Below are 16,160 nucleotides of genomic sequence, written 5' to 3'. Positions count from 1 at the left end.
TTTGAGAAGGATGAGTGTTAGCTCTTCTCTAAATGTTTGATAGAATTCACCTGTGATGCCATCTGGTCCTGGACTTTTGTTTGTTTGAAGATTTTTTTTTTTTTTTTTTGTGGTACATGGGCCTCTCACCATTGTGGCCCCTCCTGTTGCAGAGCACAGGCTCTGGACGCGCAGGCTCAGCGTCCATGGCTCACGGGCCCAACTGCTCTGTGGCATGTGGGATATTCCTGGACCGGGGCACGAACCCGTGTCCTCTGCATCAGCAGGCGGACTCTCAACCACTGCAACAACAGGGAAGCCTCTGTTTGAAGATTTTAAATGACAGTTTCAATTTCATTACTTATGATTGGTCTGTTCATATTTTCTATTTCTTCCTGGTTCAGTCTTGGAAGGTTATGCCTTTCTAAGAATTTGTCCATTTCTTCCAGGTTGTCCATTTTATTGGCATAGAGTTTCTTGTAGTAGTCTCTTAGGGTGCTTTGTATTTCTGCGGTGTCTGTTGTAACTCTCCTTTTTCATTTCTAATTTTATTGATTTAAGTCCTCTCCCTCTTTTTCTTGATGAGTCTGGCTAATTTTTTATCAATTTTGTTTATCTTCTCAAAGAACCAGCTTTTAGTTTTATTGATCTTTACTATTGTTTTCTTTGTTTCTATTTCATTTATTTCTGCTCTGATCTTTATGATTTCTTCCCTTCTGCTAACTTTGGGTTTTGTTTGTTCTTCTTTCTCTAGTTCCTTTAGGTGTAAGGTTAGATTGTTTATTTGAGATTTTTCTTGTTTCTTGAGGTAGGCTTGTATAGCTATAAACTTCCCTCTTAGAACTGCTTTTGCTGCATCCCATAGGTTATGGATCATCATATTTTGTTGTCATTTGTCTCTAGGTATTTTTTGATTTCCTCTTTGATTTCTTCAGTGATCTCTTGGTTATTTAGTAACGTATTGTTTAGCCTCCATGTGTTTGTGTTTTTTACCTTTTTTTCCCCATAATTCATTTCTAATCTCATAGTGTTTTGGTCAGAAAAGATGGTTGATATGATTTCAATTTTCTTAAATTTACTGAGGCTTGATTTGTGACCCAAGATGTGGTCTATCCTGGAGAAAGTTCTGTGCGCACTTGAGAAGAAAGTGTAATCTGCTGTTTTTGCATGGAATGTCCTACAAATATCAATTAAAACTATCTGCTCTATTGTGTCATTTAAAGCTTGTGTTTCCTTATTAACTTTCTGTTTGGATGATCTGTCCACTGGTGTAAGTGAGGTGTCAAAGTCCCCCACTATTTTTGTGTTGCTGTCGATTTCCTCTTTATAGCTGTTAGCAGTTGCCTTATGTATTGAGGTGCTCCTATGTTTGGTGCACATATATTTATAATTGTTATATCTTCTTCTTCGATTGATCCCTTGATTATTATTATTATGTAGTGTCCTTCCTTGTCTCTTGTAACATTATGTATTTTAAAGTCTATTTTATCTTATATGAGTATTGCTACTCCAGCTTTATTTTGATTTCCATTTGTATGGAATATCTTTTTCTATCCCCTCACTCTCAGTCTGTATATGTCCCTAGGTCTGAAGTGGGTCTCTTGTAGACAGCATATATATGGGTCTTGTTTTTGTATCCATTCAGCAAGCCTGTGTCATTTGCTTGGAGCATTTCATCCATTCACGTTTAAGGTATTATCTATATGTATCTTCCTGTTACCATTTTCTTAATCGTTTTGGTTTCTTTTTGTAGGTCCTTTTCTTTTCTTGTGTTTCCCACTTAAGGAAGTTCCTTTAGCATTTGTTGTAGAGCTGGTTTGGTGGCACTGAATTCTCTTAGCTTTTGCTTGTCTGTAATCTTTTGATTTCTCCATCAAATCTGAATGAGATCCCTGCTGGGTAGAGTAATTCTGGTTGTAGGTTCTTCCCTTTCATCACTTTAAATATGCCATGCCACTCCCTTGTGGCTGTGGAGCTTCTGCTGAGAAATCAGCTGTTAACCTTATGGGAGTTCCCTCATATGTTATTTGTCGTTTTTCCCTTGTTGCTTTCAATAATTTTTGTTTGTTTTTAATTTTTCCAATTTGATTACTGTGTGTCTTGGCATGTTTCTCCTTGGGTTTATCCTGTATGGGACTCTCTGTGCTTCCTGGACTTGGGTGGCTATTTCTTTTCCCATGTTAGGGAAGTTTTTGACTATAATCTCTTCAAATGTTTTTTCAGGTCCTTTCTCTCTCTCTTCTCCTTCTGGGATCCTTATAATGTGAATGTTGTTGCGTTTAAGGTTGTCCCAGAGGTCTCTTTGGTTGTCTTCATTTCTTTTCATTCCTTTTTCTTTATTCTGTTCTGCAACATTGAATTCCACCATTCTGTCTTCCAGGTCACTTATCTGTTCTTCTATCTCAGTTATTCTACTATTGATTCCTTCTAGTGTAGTTTTCATTTCAGTTATTGTACTGTTAATCTTTGTTTGTTTGTTGTTTAATTTTTCTAGGTCTTTGTTAAACATTTCTTGCATCTTCTTGATCTTTGCCTCCATTCTTTTTCCGAGGTCCTGGATCATCTTCACTATCATTATTCTGAATTCTTCTTCTGGAAGGTTGCCTATCTCCACTTCATTTCATTGTTTTTCTGGGGTTTTATCTTGTTCCTTCATCTGGTACATAGCCCTTTGCCTTTTCATCTTGTCTATCTTTCTGTGAATATGTTTTTTGTTCCACAGGCTTCAGGATTGTAGTTCTTGCTTCTGCTGTCTGCCCTCTGGTGGATGAGGCTATCTAAGAGGCTTGACTGGTGGTGGGTAGAGCTGGCTGTTGCTTTGGTGGGCAGAGCTCAGTAAAACTTTGATCCACTTGTCTGCTGATGGGTGGGGATGGGTTCCCTCCCTGTTGCTTGTTTGGCCTAGGGAACCCAACACTGGAGCCAACCTGGGCTCTTTGGTGGGGCTAATAGCAGACTCTGGGAGGGCTCACACCAAGGAGTACTTCCCAGAACTTCTGCTGCCAGTGTCCTTGTCCTCATGGTGAGACACAGCCACCACCACTCCCACCTCTGCAGGAGACCCTACAACACTAGAAGGTATGTCTGGTTCAGTCTCCAATGGGGTCACTGTTCTTTCCCCTGTGTCCTGATGCACAACTACTCTGTGTGTGCCCTCCAAGAGTGGAGTCTCTGTTTCCCCAGTCCTGTCGAAGTCCTGCAATCAAATCCCGCTAGCCTTCAAAGTCTGATTTTCTAGGAATTCCTCTTCCCGTTGCCAGACCCCCAGGTTGGGAGCCTGACATGGGACTCAGAACCTTCACTCCAGTGGGTGGACTTCTCTTGTATAAGTGTTCTCTAGTTTGTGAGTCATCCACCCAGCAGTTATGGGATTTGATTTTACTGTGATTGTGCCCCTCCTACTGTCTCATTGTGGCTTCTCCTTTGTCTTTGGATGGGGGGTATCTTTTTTGGTGAGTTCATGTCTTCCTGTTGATGATTGTTCAGCACTTAGTTGTGATTCTAATGGTCTCACACGAAGGAGTGAGAGCACGTCCTTCTACTCTGCCATCTTGATCCAAAAACAGACCTGCTGTTAATGGTGCCTTGTGTTACTTCGGGCACTCAAAAGTGAAAAGGGGATAGTCCTAGTTTTATGGCTAGGGCTATCATTATTATGGTCGATGCTGTTGGGTTGAATAGTTTTGTGATAGTCCACTGGCCAGAGTGTAATAAGTAATGATGACTGCTATTATAAGTAGTATTATTGTGGTAGCTTGTGTTAGAAAATATTTAGTGGAGGCTTTTATGGCTCATGGGTTAAAGTTTTTTATTATAATAGGGATGATGGCTATTATATTTATTTCAAATCCAATTCAGGCTAGTAGTCAGTGAGAGCTGGTTATTACGATTATAGTTCCTAAAATGACAGTTGTTAGGATAATGACGGAGATGATGGGGTTTATTAGTACCGGAAGGATGTAAACCAACATTTTCGGGCTATGGGCCCAATAGCTTGTTTAGCTGACCCTACTGCAGAATGTAGTGTACTATGGTAGCATGGAGAATATTGAATTCTTAAGGGTACATTCAATTCCTATAATTCTAGAAACAAGAGGGCTTGAACCTCTATTATTTACTCTATCAAAATAATTATTTTGTCAGACATATTTCTTATGTTTGTGGGGGGATGCTTGCCATTATGATGGGTAGTGATATGTGTCATATGCATAGGACTAGTGTTAGAGGCAGGAAGCTTTTTCAGAGTAGGTGTATTAATTGCTCATATCAGAATCGAGGGTAGGATGCTCGAATCCATAGGAAAGATATTGTTAGTAATAATGTTTTAATGGTGAAATTGATTGTGTATAGTTCTGGTGTATAGGGGTTGTGGAATTCTCCTAGAAATAAGATTGTTGTGAACATATTTATTATAATGATGTTGACGTATTCTGCTAGGAAGAACATGGCGAAGGGGTCTGCTGTGTATTCTACATTGAAGCCAGACATGAGTTCAGATTCTCCTTCTGTTAAATCAAAAGGGGCTCGGTTGTTTTCTGCTAGGGTGGAAATAAATCATATTATGGCTAGTGGTCACGATGGGAAGATCAGTCATAGTTGTTCTTGTGTTGTGGTTAGTGTTGATAGGGTGAAGGACCCATTTATTAAGAGCTCTGATAAGAGGATGATTGCTAGCGTTACTTCGTATGAGATTGTTTGTGCTACTGCTCATAGGGCCCCAATTAGTGTGTATTTTGAGTTGGAGGCCCATCTAGATCATAGGATAGAGTATACGGCTAGACTTGTTATTGCTAGTATGAATAACACTCCTAGGTTTATGTTGATGAGGGGGTATGTCATGGGTAGGGGGATTCATATTGTTAGGGCTAGGGTTAGGGCTAAGATGGGTGTAATGATAAATATGGAGGTGGAGGACGTGGCTGGTCATAGGGGTTCTTTAGTGGATAGTTTGATTGCATCGGCAATAGGTTGGAGTAGGCCGTGTGGTCCTACAACGTTTGGCCCTTTTTGGAGTTGTATGTAGACTAGGATTTTTCATTCTATTAATGTTAGGAATGCCACAGCTAGGAGAATAGGAACGACGAGCATTAGAATGTTAATTATAAACATTCGTTAGAAAGAGGATTTGAACTTCTGGGCATAAAGGTTCAAGTTTTACACAATTCCAAGCTCTGTCACCCTAACTAAACCCTGGTCTCGGGTGATTGTTTTGTGCTTGTTTATTAAGTTGAGGTTAGATCATTAATTGTTTTGAAGGTGCTTGTTTAAAGTGGGCCTTATTTCTCTTGTTCTTTCGTACTGGGAGAAATGCATAATAGATAGAAACCAACCTTGATTACTCAGGTCTGAGCTCAGATCACGTAGGACTTTAATCATTGAACAAACGAACTCTTAATAGCAGTTACACGATTGGGATGTCCTGATCCAACATAGAGGTCGTAAACCCTATTGTCGATATGGACTCTAGAGTAGGGTTGTGCTGTCATCCCTAGGGTAACTGTTCCGTTGATCAATTTTTTGGATCAATAAGTGATATTATGCTTCGGCTAGTGGGTCTAGGCTTTAATCACTAGGAGGGTTTTTTTGTGCTCTGAGGTCACCCCAACTGAAATTGTCAACTCATGTGAAATTTTGTTATTCCTTGGTGGTTTAAGATTATGATTTTGGGGGGTTGATTAATTGAAGCTCCATAGGGTCATCTCGTCTAATTTTGTCATCCCCACATCTTCATGGGGAGGTCAATTTCACTGATTAAAAGTAAGAGACAGGGCTTCCCTGGTGGCGCAGTGGTTGAGTCCGCCTGCCGATGCAGGGGACACGGGTTCGTGCCCCGGTCCGGGAAGATCCCACATGCCGCGGAGCGGCTGGGCCCATGAGCCATGGCCACTGGGCCTGCACGTCCGGAGCCTGTGCTCCGCAATGGGAGAGACCACAACAGTGAGATGCCCACGTACCGCAAAAAAAAAAAAAAAAAAAGTAAGAGACAGTAAAACCCACGTGTAGCCATTCATACAAGTCCTTATTTAGAGAACAAATGATTATGCTACCTTTGCAAGGTCAGGATACCACGGCCGTTTAACGGTTGTCAGTGGGCAGGCGGTGCCTTTAATACTGGTGATGCTAGAGGTGATGTTTTTGGTAAACAGGCGGGGTTTATATTTGCCAAGTTCCTTTTACTTTTTTTAATCTTTCCTTGGGTGCACACCTGTGTTGGATTAACAGTGTATTTAATTAATAGTTTAGTGTTGGATTGTATTCATTTACTGTTAATTATCAGTATATTATTAGTTGCTGATGTAAACTTGTGCAAGGAGAAATATTTCTTGTTACTCATATTAGCAGTATTGCTTCTATAATTTTATAGATTAGTCCAGTAGTATAACTAGGAGTTGATTTACTTAATATTGGAATTGAGATGTGTTTTGTTGTTGGGCTGGAACACTTTCTTAATTGGTGGCTGCTTTTAGGCCAACTATGGTGTTGTTTTTACTCTCTAGTTAAGGTTGTATCCATTTCTAAAAAGCTGCACCTTTTTAGACTAACATTTAAATATAAGTTGAAGCTTATTATGGGTTTTAGTATTATTTAACGTTGAACTGAATTCTTTTCCTGGTCAACCAACTATCACCAGGGTCGTTAGGCTTGTCACCTCTACTTATAAATCTTCTATTTTGCCACATAGAGGAGTTTGTTCTAGTAACTGTTCATAAGTAGCTCATCCGGTTTTGGGTAGTTTAGCTTAAGTTCTCTTTGTTAAGTTGTTGCTAGTTAAGTCATTATGCAAAAGGTACAAGGGATAAGCTTTGCCTTTTAATACTTTTAATGTTTCTTTCATCATTCCATTATGGTACTTTCTCTATAGCACCATCAATGTCTAAATTTCTATCTTCTATACTTTAGATGTCTGATGAATGTTTTATTTGACTAGCTTGTGTTAGTATGATGGGAAGAGTGTGGGCTAGGCTTAGTTCAAGACATACATAGGTTATGAAATCTTCTAGGTGTAAACCAGGTGCTTTATTTAAGCTATGCCTTGGTTTATCCAAGCACACTTTCCTGTATGCTTACCCTGTTACGACTTATCTCCTCTCATATAATTGTTTAGCTTATGTTAATGAACTGTGGCTTTGTCATAGCACTTGAGGAGGGTGACAGGAAGTGTGTGCATGCTTCATGGCCTTATTCAATTAAGCGCTCTATTCTTACTTTACTACTAAATCCTCCTTTTGTTTTTAGGTTTCATAAAAACTTTCATATAAAGGGTATTCTTGGTGTAGAAAATGTAGCCCATTTCTTCCCACCGCATAGGTTACACATTGACCTAACATTTTTATGCATTATAATTGTGCTTACTTTTGCTTCTTTTTAGGATTTGCTGAAGATGGCGGTATATAGACTGGATTAGCAAGGGTTGGTGAGGTTTATCGGGGTTTATCGATTATAGAACAGGCTCCTCTAGAGGGGTGTGAAGCACCGCCAAGTCCTTTGAGTTTTAAGCTGTTGCTAGTAGTACTCTGGCGAATAGTCTAGTTCTTATGATTATTTGGGTTTAGGGCTAAGCATAGTGGGGTATCTAATCCCAGTTTGGGTCTTAGCTATCGTGTGATCAGGATACGTTAAAGTCACTTTCGTAGTTTATTTTTACTTTAATTATGGCTTTTTACAGCTTAATTAAGGTTTAACTTTATCTTGTATAATTCTTTAACATGCTTTATGCCATAATTCTATTAATTCGGGTCAATCGTATGGCCGCGGTGGCTGGCATGAAATTTACCAACCCTGATTAATATGACTTAGTCAAACTTTCATTTATGGCTTAATTCTTGTCGCTGTTGTCTCCCGTGAGGGTGTGATTGAGCAAGATGCTGTGAGCTGCTGGTGCGGCATGCTTGTTACCTGCTCCTTTGAATCTCAGTGATTTAGAGGGCATTCTCACGGGAGTGCGTATACTTGCATGTGTAATTCTATTAAAAACTAATAGAGGGCTTCCCTGGTGGCACAGTGGTTGAGAGTCCACCTGCCGATGCAGGGGACGCGGGTTCGTGCCCCGGTCCGGGAAGATCCCACATGCCGCGGAACGGCTGGGCCCGTGAGCTATGGCCGCTGAGCCTGCGCATCCGGAGCCTGTGCTCCGCAACGGGAGAGGCCACAACAGAGAGAGGCCCGCGTACCGCAAAAAAAAAAAACTAATAGAAAGGCTGGGACGAAAACTTTATTTTCATGGGGACAGTGAGCCCATCTAGACATTTTCAGTGTCCTGCTTTAAGAAGTGTTTAAGCTACATTAACTTGTTATATATAGGTGGTATTTGTATGGTTGTGTTGTGTGGTTTATGTCAGGTTTAGTATTAAATTTTTGATAAAATGGCTGGCGAATCTATTTGTCTGTCTATATGGGTGGTGAATATCTAAGTAGCTCATTGGTAATGATGGGGGGGGGGTTAAAGGTTAATTTATGCTGATAGGTAAATATTTTAAATCAGGGGGAGAATGGAGTGCTATATCCTGAGACCACTGAATTGCACAATGAAGGTTGTTCATGCTAGTAAATAATTTTAATTAAGTCCAGCTACCGTTTGCTTGACTGTGTTAAGAACTTTTAAGGTCATAGCTGAGCCCAAGCATCACCCCTCCCAAATTAAAAAATACCAAATGCATGAAGCCATAGTTATGTGTGAGCATGGGCTGATTAGTCATTAGTCCATTGAGATGTCTTATTTAAGGGGAAAGAGTGGGAGATTTTAGGTGAGATGGCCCTGAAGTAAGAACCAGATGTTTGATAAAGCTCACCAATAGAAATTCCCACAAGTTATGGGTCTGGAGCAAGAAGAGGGACATCAACCCACTCAGCAGGGTTGATGGTTTCATGCAGCCTGGTGATCAAGCTCATGGTCCAATGGACAGGATTATAGGTACATTGGTTGAGACTGATTTAACCTAATGTATTATGTATGACCAATAAATTATATGTACGATGCAATATCAATGATTTAATGTACATGCTTATTAGGCATGTGGTGAATAATGTAATGCACGGTTATACATACAATTTATATATGTATGTATGGAACGCATGTATTTATTGATGTGACAGTGCAGGCATGCACAAAATATATGACATGTATGTGATAAAATGGGTTGTTTTAGTACTGACATTGTACTGTAGTTTTATGAATGTCTTATAACATATTTCAGGGAATAGTTTATATAGAATTTCAGCTTTGGGTGCTGGTGGTGAAGTTTAGGGCTTCTTCCTTGAGTCTTAGGGAGGTGTGTCATTCTCCTTTTCTGGTTTACAAGACCAGGGTATTGTGTTATACTACAACTCTTCACTTTAGAAATTTGTTTTCAATGATAGTAGTTACTGGTATTAACACTAGGATTAAAAAAAAGTATAAAATAGATGCAAGTTGTCCGATAATGTATGGATGTTCTACCGGTTGTCCTCCAATTCATGTTAGTGTTAGTAAGTCTGCTACTAACATTCAAAATAAGAGTTGGCTGAAAGGTCGGAATATCATGCTTCACTGTTTGTATGTGTGGAGTATTGGAATAAATGCCAGGGTTAGGACTGAGAGTAATAGGGCTAAGACTCCAACTAGTTTGTTAAGGATTGATCGTAGGATTGTATACATGAATAGAAAGTACCATTCTGGCTTGATATGAGGTGGTGTATTGAGTGTGTTTCCTGGGGTGTAGTTGTCAGGGTCTCCTAACAAGTCAGGTGAGAATAGGGCTAGTATTAGTGAGGCTAGAATTAGTAGTAGGGCGCCTAGGATATCTGCTTGTGTAATAGGGGTGGAATGGGATTTTGTCTGTGTTGAATGGGATTCCTGTGGGGTTGTTGGATCCTGTTTCATGAAGAAATAGTAGGTGGACGGCTGCTAGCACTGTGATGATGAAAGGGAGAATGAAGTGGAAGGCAAAGAACCGTGTGAGTGTTGCTTTATCTACAGAAAAGCCACCTCAAATTCATTTGACAAGGGTGGTGCCAACATATGGGATTGCTGAGAGTAGGTTTGTGATGACTGTTGCGTCTCAGAATATTTGTCCTCAAGGTAGTGCGTAACTTATGAATGCGGTAGATATGACTCTAAGTAGTAGGATGATTCTAATGTTTCATGTTTCTTGAAAGGTGTAGGACCCATAGTATAGGCCACGTCCTACGTGAGTGTAGAGGCAGGTAGAGAATATGGAAGCTCCGTTTGCATGTATATATCGAATATTTCATCCATAGTTGACGTCTCGGCAGATGTGTGTTACTGATGAGAAGGCAGTTGTTGTGTCTGGTGTGTAGTGTATTGCTAGGAATAGGCCTGTTAGGATTTGTAGGATCAGGCAGATGCCTAGTAAAGAGCCAAAGTTTCATCATGACGAGATGTTTGACAGGGTTGGGAGGTCAATGAATGTGCTGTTGACGATCTTCATCAGCGGGTAGTTTTTTCGAATGTTGGCCATTGGTGTTCTTATAGTTGAATGACCATGATTATTCTTCATGTCATTGGTCATGGTTGGAGTCCATGTGAGAATAATAATGACATACATTGTATTTATTTTAAGTATTATTTTTGTGATTAGTTCTGTGGGGGTTTCTTCAAAACCTTTGCCTATTTATGGGGGTTTAGGGTTGATTGTGAGTGGTGGTGTTGGGTGTGGGATTGTGTTGAATTTTGGTGGCTCACTTTTAGGTCTGATAGTGTTTTTGATTTATATAGGGGGAATGTTAGTCGTGTTTGGTTATACAACAGCTGTAGCCACTGAGTATCCTGAGGTTTGAGTTTCTAATAAGGTTGTCTTGGGGGCATTTCTTTTAGGGTTAATAGTAGAGTTTTTAATGGTATTTTATATTTTGAAGGATGAGGAGGTGGGAATTGTGTTTAAGTTCAATGGGTTGGGGGACTGAGTTATTTATGATACTGGTGATTCTGGTTTTCTAAGTGAGAAGGCTATAGGGATTGCAGCCTTATATAGTTATGGTACTTAGTGATTGTTACTGTGGTTGGTCATTGTTTATTGGTGTTGTGGTTATTATGGAGATTACTTGGGGTAATTAAATAAGGGTATGCTAAGGGTGAGGGTGATGAGAAATGATGGGAAGTATAGTTTAATAAGGTCTTTGTGGTTTGAGATTAGCGTGGAGGATTTTAGTTGAATGAGGGATGTGGTTTTTAGTAAGATAGTTTCTAATCCGATTAAATATAGAAGAGAGGATGCTAATTTTTGGCTCATTAATAAGTTTAGATAAGGGGGTAGGTGGTGTATAATGGTGGGGGAATATCCTAGGAGAGTCGAGAATTTAAAGGAGTTTGAGGGGTAGGTATATTTTAAGTTTTGTGTGTTGAGGTTAATTTCGAGTGCTAGCACGAAGCCCAGAGTTGTTACTATAAAGGCAGTTAGTTTTACGTGCAGAGGTATGGTTATTAGGGGGATGGCTGTTGGGGGAATGTTGTTGGAGATGATGAATCCAGCAAAGATACCTCCGATTAGTAGGCGTTTGATAGAGTTAATTAGGAGGGGGTTGTTTTCATTGATAGGAGCTGAGGGGGAAAAGCGGGGTTGTCCCAGTAGTGAGAAGAAGATAATGTGAGTGCTATAAGATGGCTGTGAGGGAGGTGGCAGTTAGAGTTATTAATAGGGCTCAGGCCTTGTTATAAGACGTGTTGGCGGTTTCAATGATCAGGTCTTTAGAATAAAAACTGGTGAGGAAAAGCATTCCTGTCAGTGCTAGGCATCCAATGATAAGGGCTGTTGCAGTAAAAGGTAAGGTCTTGAATAGGCCTCCTATTTTTCGAATATCTTGTTTGTTGTTTAAGCTGTGGATAATAGATCCAGAGCACATGAATAGTGTGGCTTTGAAGAAAGCATGTGTACAAATATGCAAGAAGGTTAGATAGGGCTGGTTGATGCTGATTGTTACCATCATTAGGCCTAATTGGCTTGAGGCAGAGAAAGCAATAATTTTTTTAATATCATTTTGGGTGAGAGCGCATATAGCTGTGAATAGAGTGGTAAGGGCTCCTAAGCATAACGTTATTGTTTGAATAAGTTTATTGTTTTCTGTTAGGGGGTAAAATCGGATAAGTAGGAAGACCCCTGCTATGACTATTGTGCCTCAGTGGAGTAGGGCTGATACGGTCATGGGACCTTCTATTGCTGAGGGGAGTCAGGGGTGAAGTCCAAGTTGAGCTGATTTTCCGGCTGCGGCTAATACAAGTCCTGTAAGGGGGAGGTTGAAAGAGTAGGTCGAGTATAAAACTTTGTTGTAGGTCTCATGCGTTTGAGTTAGATAGAAATCATGCTATTGATATAGTGAATCCGATAACCCTGATGCAGTTATATAAGATTGCTTGGAGGGCAGCTGTGTTTGCGTCTGCTCGTCCATATCATCACCCGATGAGTAGGAAAGATATGATTCCGACTCCCTCTCACCCAGTGAAAAGCTGGAAGAGATTGTTGGCAGTAACAAAGATTAGTATGGGAATGAGGAAGAGGAGTAGGAAAGAGGAAGAGAGTAGAATTGATTAATGTAAGGATCTAAATGTATGTATCATATTGAGAATTCTATGATAGATCATGTAATAAACAATGCTACTAGTACATATATTATTGAGAAGTAATCTATTTTGAAGCTGAGCATTAATTTAAGGGTTTGGATGGTGATCCAATGTCAGTTTGAAATGATTATTTCTTGGCCTGTGTGAAGGAATATTATCATTGGGATTAGGCTTGTAATAAAAGCACATGAAACAGTATTTTTTACATATGATGGGTATTTATCACAGAATCAGGATAATTAGTACTCAACATCAAAAAAACAAACAACCTGATTAAAAATGGGAAAAGGACATGAATAGACATTTGTCCAAAGAAAACATACAGATGGCCAATAAACACATGAAAAGATGCTTAACATTGGTAATCATCAGAGCAATGCAAATTAAAACCACAACGAGATATTATTCACACCTGTTAGAATGGCTATCATCAAAAAGAACACAAATAACAAATGTTGTCAAGGATGTGGAGAAAAGGGAACAGTGTACACTGTTGGTGGGAATGTAACTTGGTTCAGCCACTGTGGAAAACAGTATGGCAATTCCTAAATAAACTAAAACTAGAACTACCATATATACTGAGTATATGTCTGAAAAAAAAAGAAAACACTAATTCCAAAGGGTACTTGCACCCCAATGTTCATAGCAGCATTATTTACAGTTCCCAAGATATGGAAGCAAACTAAGTGTTCATCAACAGATGAATGGATAAAGAAGATGTGATATATACATAGAATGGAATACTACTCAGCCACTAAAAAGAATGAAATTTGCAGCAACATGGTTGAACTTGGAGGGTATTATTTCACTGAAATAAGTCAGACAGAGAAAGACAAATACTGTATGTTATCATTTATATTTGGAATCTAAAAAATAAAACTAACTAGTGAATATAACAACAAAGAAACAGATGCACAGATATAGAGAACAATTTTGTGGTTACCAGTGGGGAAGGGTGGGGGGGAAGGGCAAAATGGGGGTAGGGGATTAAGAGGTACAAACTACTATGTATAAAATAAATAAACTACAAGGATATATTGTACAGCACAGGGTTTATAGCCAATATTTTATGATAACTATAAATAGAGTATAATCTTTCAAAATTGTGAATCACTACGTTGTACCCTTGGAATTTATATCATAAGTCAACTATACCTCAATAAAAAATAAGACAATGAACAAACATAACAAAACAGAAATAGAGTCATAGATAACAGAGAACAAACGGGTGTTTGCCAGAGGGAATGCAGGTAGGGAGAATGAAAGAAATAAGTGAGTGAGATCAAGAGGTACAAACTTCCAGCTGCACAGGAAATGAGTCATGGGTATGAAATGTACAGTGTGGGGAATATTGGCAATAACTATATAATATCTTTGGTGACATTGTAACTAGACTTATTCTGGTGATCACTTTGAAATGTATAGAAATAACGAATCACTATGTTGTGTATCAGGAACTAACATAATGTTGTAGGTCAATTATGCTTCAAAACAAACATAGAAAAAGAGATCAGATTTGTAGTTACCAGAGGCGGGGGGGTGGGAGGAGGTGGAATTGGAGGAAGGTGGTCAAAAGGTACAAACTTCCAGATACAAGGTAAATAAGTGCTAGGGATATCATTTATAACATGATAAATGTAATTAACATTTCTGTATGTAAAATAAGAAAGTTGTTTAGAGAGTAAATCCTCAGTTCTCATCACAAGAATAAATTTTTTTTTCTATTTCTTTAATTTTCTACCTATATGAGATGATGGATGTTCATTAAACTTATTATGATAATCACTTCGTGATATATGTAAATCAAATTATTATTCTGTATACCTTAAACTTATACAGTGCTGTATGTCAATTATACTTCAATAAAACTGGAAGAAAAAGAAATCAGGGGACTTCCCTGGTGGCACAGTTGTTAAGAATCTTCCTGCCAGTGTAGGGAACACAGGTTTGAGCCCTGGTCCAGGAAGATCCCACATGCCGCAGAGTAACTAACCCCGTGTGCCAGAACTACTGAACCTGCACTCTAAAGCCCAAGAGCCACAACTACTGAGACTGCGTGCTATAACTACTGAAACCCTTGCACCCTAGAGCCTGCACACCTCAACTACTGAGCCCATGTGCCACTACCACTGTAATGTCCATGCACTCTAAGGCTAACGTGCCACAACTACTTAGCCCACGTGGTGCAACTACTAAAGCCCATGCACCTAGAGGCCATGCTCCACAAGAGAAGCCACTGCAATGAGAAACCTGTGCTCCACAACGAAGAGAAGCCCCCACTCGCCACAGCTAGAGAAAGCCCATGCACAGCAACGAAGACCCAAGGCAGCCAAAAAAAAAAAAAAAAAAAAACGAACTGTCTTGAGGGGAGCTGGTTTTAAAAAAAGAAAAAGAAATCAGTATGAGATGTCACCTCATGGCTGTTAGAATGACCATCATCAAAAGACAAGGGATAAGAATTTCTTGTGTGAATGTGGAGAAAAGGGAACATTTGTGCACTGTTGGTGGGAATGTAAATTGGTATAGCTCATATGGAAAACAGTATGGAGGCTCCTCAAAAAATTAAAAACAGAACTACTGTATGATCCAGCAATTCTACTTCTGGGAATATATCCAAAGAAAATGAAAACATTAGCTCAAAAATATATCTGCACCCCATGTTCATAGCAGCATTATGTACAATAGCCAAGACAGGTAAACAATCTAATGTCTACCAATGGACCAATGGATAAAGAAGTCATGATATATAGATATATACTATAGATAGATAGTATATATATATATATATATATATATATATATATATAGTATGAAATATTATTCAGCCATGAAAATGAGGAAGTCCTACCATTTGCAACAACATGGACAGATGGTGAAGGCACTATACTGAGCAAAATAAGTCAGACAGAGAAAGACAAATAGTGTATGATCTCACTTGTATGTGGAATCTTTTTATATTTTATATATTCATTATATATATATTTTATATATATAAAAAAACAAACTCATAGAAAAAAGGAATCAGACTTGTGGTTACCATAGGCAGAGGTTCAAGGGAGAGAAACTGTAGGAAGGTGGTAGAAAGGTATAAACTTCCAGTTATAAGATAAATAGGTACTAGGATGTAATGTACAACATGATGCCTATAGTTAACACTGCTGTGTGATGTATAGGAAAGTTGTTAAGAGTATATCCTATGAGTTCTCATTACAAAAAGAAAATATTCCCCTTTCTCTTTTTTTTTCTTTCTTTTCTTTTATTGTATCTTTATGAGAAGATGGATATTCACTAAACCTATTGTAGTAATCATATTACAATATATGTAAATCAAACTATCATGCTCTATGCCTAAAACTTATACAGTGATGTATGTCAATTATTTCTCAATAAAACTGGAAAAAATTACAATCATTTAGCTTTGTAAGAAATGGCAGAATGTAGCCTTAATAATGGTCTTCAGACTTGAAACGTTTTTGCCAAAACAGTAACAATTTTGAATCTCTCTTGGGTACAGAACAAGAAATGTTTTTGAATGCTCAGTGTTAGCAAATACACCCGCCACTTTTCCTTGTGACCCTTTGCACAAAATAGTCTGATGTTCTTATCTGTAGTTTTCTTGGTCTGTATA

The sequence above is a fragment of the Leucopleurus acutus genome, assembly GCF_964270905.1.
Source record: "Leucopleurus acutus genome assembly, chromosome: 11".
NCBI lineage: Eukaryota > Metazoa > Chordata > Mammalia > Artiodactyla > Delphinidae > Leucopleurus > Leucopleurus acutus.
This window is presented reverse-complemented; position numbering follows the sequence as displayed.